We start from the raw sequence: 6,000 nt of genomic DNA, 5'->3' as shown, positions 1-6,000 counted from the left end.
CTGGCATTCTTCATCTTGTTTGGGAAAACACCCTGACTTATCGACAGATTTACAGTATGACATGAGGTCCAACCCTAGGTCCAAGCCAGAGGCCTTATTCACTGATAGGGTGGAGAGGCTCGCTCTTACTTTGAAATATATAATATAGCCCATTATATTTATTAGAAAAGAAGTGGCCGTCAAATAATTGTGTACCTCCTAAGGTCCTTACCAATTATTCCTTACCAATTACTCTTTTTTTACTTCTAAAGAGCCATATGTGCAGGAACCTCATTTGACATTAGCTCAGTTGGAATCAGGCCAATTACTTAAAAAAAATGTCTTCTGATATTCTTTCCAGGTGAGACTAAAGCCAATGTGGTGTTAAGAAGAGTCAATGATGGATTCTCCATTGCAAGAAGAGGAGGAAAATGCAAATGTAAGACATACTCCTATTCTGGGGTTTGTTTCTTTAAGAAAAAAAAAAACATGTAAAAGTCGTTGCTGAGTCATTGTGGTGTGATGCAATTTTTGTTTAAACACCAACCTACTCACTGGTTCTTGAAACCACAGTAGTTTTGGTCAAAAATTGCAAATTGCCAAACTGTCACATCCATAATGCCAACACAATGCCATGGTATTTAGTTGGCGTTATGGATGTGACAGTTTTGCGTGGGTTTGCACATCTACTGTACAGCTACGTACCAGCTGGCTATGTTGCACTCATCCATCTGAACCTCACTCCCAAACGGGGTCACAGCACCAATATAATCTGCATTGTGTTTACCTTGAGGCTCAGGCCTTTTCTACTCCAAACTTGAACCCTCAAACTGCAGCACCCCGGATTGGGAGTTGAGCGTGCTAGTAATTGAGTTAAAACCATAGGATGCTAGCTCTATCACTTGCACGTCTCTCAAAGGAGAAATCCGGCTATTTTTCACATCTGTTTTTCGAGGTCACCAAGATGCTGTAGCTGCCTGCCTGCTTCAGCTGTTGACACTAGCAACTCGAGCTAGGTAAAACCGGTTGTTTTCAGGTTTTTTCGTACCAACAGTACAGAGAAATGGAGATCTATGTGAAAAATCACGGGATTTCTCCTTTAAGGTTCCAGGAGGGAGGTTTACATCATTCTGTCATAACCAAGGACAACATCACAAATTGGAGCTGTTTTTCGACCCACCAAATTTTCTGAACATGTTTGTGATTGGGTATTTCTAGAAAGAATAGTTCTTCTAACCATCAATCAACCCTACCATTTCTAGAAAGACCAATGAATGATTGTTCTAACTACCAAGATCGCAACAGAAGTTAGGCAACAACCTTTTCAAAAAAAAAAAAACCCTGAAATGCTCCACTTTGATTAGTGTCTTTAACAAATGTGCATTTCAACTTTAATTGTAATCATTGTACTCATTGTACTGTAATCATTAAACATATTGTTTTAGGGTCATCTTAACATAGGACGAGTGTTGTCAGAGTCACACATTCCTGATAGGAGTGAGGGTAAGTATTTTGAGTTTATTCCTGCATGATTTTTCTCATACTGAATAGTGCTTAGCATGCCTGGGTGACAGAGGTGACATGGTCAGAGAAGGTTAGTTGTTCATCTATCAGGATACCTACGTTTCTTACAGCCTTTTTTGGAGCAAGACAAGAGAAGAGTCGATTTTGATGTTATGATGTATGATTTGTTTGGCTAAGAAGACCAAGAGTTCTTAAGAGAGGTTTAGTTGTTCCTTCATCTAAGTGGATATGTCAGAGAGACAATCCAAGCACAGTGCCGAGACTTTGGTGTTGTTCATTGGGAAAGACAGAAAAAGTCTGGCATCATCTGTGTAGCAGTGATGTGAGAAGCCATGCAAGGGGATAATCGGGCCCAGCAAGGTGTTTGCAAAGAGAAAGGGCCACAGCACTGAGCTTTGGGGCACCCCTGTGGTGGTGAGATGTCGACGTTTGCCCTAGTCACTACAAAATGAACCATCGCTCAGAGGTAGGATTCAAACCAGAAGTGTGCTTTGCCTGTAATGCCCACGTTTGAGAGTATGGATATTAGGGTTGACCATGTCAAAAGCAGCTGATGAGTCAAGCAAGGTGAGTAACAAGCTACTGCTCTGAATGCTTTTAAGGCTTCGGAGCCATTTCAGTGGAGTGACAGTCATTCCATGAGAGGAATTCTGTGCCTAGTCTTAAAGGCGCTCTAAGCGATGCTGGGTAACGTCACTTCTGTTGACGTTCAAACAAAACAGAGTGCTAGTAGCTCGCTACTCCCTCCCTCCTGTGCAATTGAAACTCTCCTAAACGCGCATCTTGTCAGTCATTTGTTGGAACAGTTTATGTTTTTATGGCCCAAAGGGGTATTCCATCAACCTTGCTAAAGGCCAAACCTGGCTTATTTCGATAAGTCTCGCTAATTTTAGTAAGAGTTCCGTTCCATTAGTATGGTTAACGTAATCCCAACTATGGGAATTTATGCTACTGAACTAACCTGGGGGGTATTCCCGAAAGCAGGTTTACTGGCTTAACTGGGTATGTTAATCCAGACTAAGCGGTAAACTTGGGATTTCAGTTCCAAAATGTTCAAAAATTAATCAGGCTATGTAAGTAACAACATATGCTCTTAAAGTGCCCATATTATGACTATTTTTCAACAAGTTAAAATAGGTCTATGAGTTCCAGAAAACATCTTTCTGAAGTTGTTTGCTGGAAATAGCTTGTAGGAAAAGATTCTTATCTACCTCTATTACACTCTTTTTCAGTCCCTGTCAAAGTGTGCTGTTTCTGCTGCTCATTACATATTAATGAGCTGCTGCTCACTTACCCACGCCCCACTCTATTAACTGTTACCAGGGTCATTCGTGCCAAATCAACAAATGCCACCGGCCTAGCCTGACCATCTTGGCTTTGCTTCATACTATGTCAATAATGCTAAATATTACCCAACAACTACTGTGCAAAGGTCTAAGCTTGTATCTACATTATTTTCTGAGATATGTAGGCTTAAAAAAACTGTTGAACTCGTAGGCTTGGTGTGGAGAGGTGGGGTGTTGATTATGCAACGTCTGAAACACGCCAATTCAAAATCCCCTAACATCTACTACACCTTTGTTTTACATAGTATAGCCCGTAGCTAACACTTAGCCTACCATAATCTCTATGTAAAACGGTTAGCTTGCTAGCTAGCTATCTAACAGTGGAACTTCAGTAGCCTAAAACATAAGCTTAGCTATCTCACCTAGTTGTAGGATGTAAGTGATGGAATTAGAATGAATCCCATGAACAAACAGATAACTCTTACACCAACCTTATTTTGTGCCTTTTATTCACGTTTGTTCAACGATTTAGTAAGTATAAATGCTTTTCCCTGCCCACTTCGATGCAGCTCCATAGGTTTCCATTATATTTACGTAACGTAATTGCCCTAAAAGGAGGTGGTGGGTGGGAATGTTGAAATGTTTCGGCTTGTGACGTCAAAAGCCTTGCCGATTTTGACCAGCTCACCCTGGAGGCTGAAGGCAGGATACATCCAGAAACCCTTATCTTACTCAAAACAGCATGGGTGTTTTTTTTTCAAGTTTTTATGTGTGTGGAAGCACCAGAGACACACAATAACACATCAAATCCCAGAAAAAGTGATTTTTTCATAATATGGGCACTTTAACCTGGTAGGGGGTAGGTTTTGTTCAGATTATGCTCAGTTATTTCAGTACACGTTCAGACAGGCCTCTGTTTTCACACTTGTCTGCGCTATTCTCTGTGAGAAGGTGATAAGACCACATGATATCCTTTCTTTTCCAAACGAGTTTTTGTGAGAGCGCTGACGTTTTTCAGCGAAATCCTCCTTAAAGTTTTTCCTCCTCTTCAGTTTTTTAGCACTTTCAGGCCCTTTTCTGGTTTGTTTTGGATGAACTAGAGTGGTGGACACCGACATTTTGATGATTGGTCCTGTCTCGACTTTTCTGACTAATTTTGAATCGCCTTTGACTTCTCAGGGTGGCTGGCAATGGGCATACTGTAGTAGGCTACTCAAACATGTCCTAAAACAACCCTTAACGTTCATTTTCAAAACTGTGCAACTCACCGAGTGGTTAGTGGTGTTTGTTGATGTTCCAAAACAAGTAGCGTAGCCAGTTTCTGTCGTGTTTTATTTGGCATTTTGTAAAATCCCATTGATTTCTGTTGGAAGACTCATTGCACGTTGATATTACTGCGCCACCATCTACGCTTCAGGTTCAGATATTGAGCGGAAGTTTATACATGGTTGTGAGGTGTCTGAATAAATAGTTCCACAATAGGCCTAGCAAATAAGACGGCTGGAAATCATACATTGCGCCGGTATATTTGTTTTTAATAATCAAACAAACACCACTAACCACTCGGTGAGTTGCACAGTTTTGAAAACGAACGGTAAGGGTTGTTTTAGGACATGTTTGAGTAGCCTACTACAGTATGCCCATTGCCAGCCACCCTGAGAAGTCAAAGGCGATTCAAAACGAGGCAGAAAAGTCGAGACAGGACCAATCGTCAAAATTTCGGTGTCCACCACTGGGCCTTAAAGTGCTAAAAACCGGAATCTTCCTTTAATATGCCTATACTTAAAAAACATTCTCTATCCCTACATTTCTACTGTTACGCATCATGGATCAATTAGAATGGAATATAATAAAATAAATGTCTTGATAATAAAATAAATCTTTAATGTAGCTAGCCTACACCATGGTGGACATTTGTCTTTGGCTCTTTTGGCAGATATAGGGCCTACAAGACAGACAGGGTTCCCGCGGATCCTTAACAACTTTCGGTTTTTAAGGCCTAAAAACGTTTTACCGTATTTTCCGGACTATAAGTCGCTCCTGAGTATAAGTCGCATCAGTCAAAAAATGCTCATGAACAGGAAAAAACATATATAAGTCGCACCGGACTATAAGTCGCATTTATTTAGAAAAGTATTTCACAAAATCCAAAACCAAAAACAGAGACTATGTAACTGGATTATTGAGGCCAAAAAGATTAATAATAAAGACGAAGGAGTGAAGGCAGCCAAGAGGAGGGCAGGAAGGTAATTGCAAAGTGGTACACCAAAATGTATCTAAAATGTGGAGAATACAATGCAATCAAGCATTTTGGGCGATGTGGAGTCACAAGCTGTAAGCAGATTAAATGCTCACGAGAGAGAAAAAGATGCAGTTTTAGATGTCACTGAAGCAAGCCAGGCTATAGGCCTAGGCCCGACGGTAATTGTAAATTGCTTTACAATAGCGTCGGGTTCTTGTGAAATACTTTTCTAAATATGATACATGAAAATGTAGCTAAAAATGTGGATAATGCAATGCAATCAAGCATTTTGGGCGATATGGAGTCACAAGCTGGCTGCAGATTAAATACTCATGATAGAGAAAAAGACGGTTTTAAAAGGACGTGACCGAAGCTGAGGCAAGCCAGGCAATAGGCCTATAGGCCCGACGGTAATTGTAAAGCAATTTACAAAAGATGTTGAAGATGAAGGAGTGAATAGGAAGGAGTGAATGGCAAGAGGCAAGCCGAAGGCTGCTGGCAAGGGCCCCCGACGCTATTGTAAAGCAATTTACAAAAGATTCACTGAACAAAAATGCTGATGTGGTACATGAAAATGTAACTAAAAATGTGGAGAATGCAATGCAATCAAGCATTTTGGACGATATATTGGCACAGGCAACAGAACAAATGATTGCTGGCCACCTCCGAGACAGCGAGAGAAAAAAAAATGCGCATTTAAAACCAAGTCCTAAATGTCAGCGCGGGTATTGCGCATAAATTATTACTAAGTTTTGAGCATAGGCCTACTAATAAAAGTCCCGCAACTCTAGCCATCATAATGTGAGAAATTCCCACACATTTTACAGCGCTGTCTGACGTTAATCTAATAATGGAGCGGCCTGAATGCTGGACTATTGACTGGACGGACCAACTCTGACTTCAATTGAACCCCATGCAGAGACACACATACATGCACGCGCACAGGACCACTTTAGGGGGGCCTCTCTC

The sequence above is a fragment of the Alosa alosa genome, chromosome 15, assembly GCF_017589495.1.
Source record: "Alosa alosa isolate M-15738 ecotype Scorff River chromosome 15, AALO_Geno_1.1, whole genome shotgun sequence".
In the NCBI taxonomy this organism is placed as follows: Eukaryota; Metazoa; Chordata; class Actinopteri; order Clupeiformes; family Clupeidae; genus Alosa; species Alosa alosa.
This window is presented reverse-complemented; position numbering follows the sequence as displayed.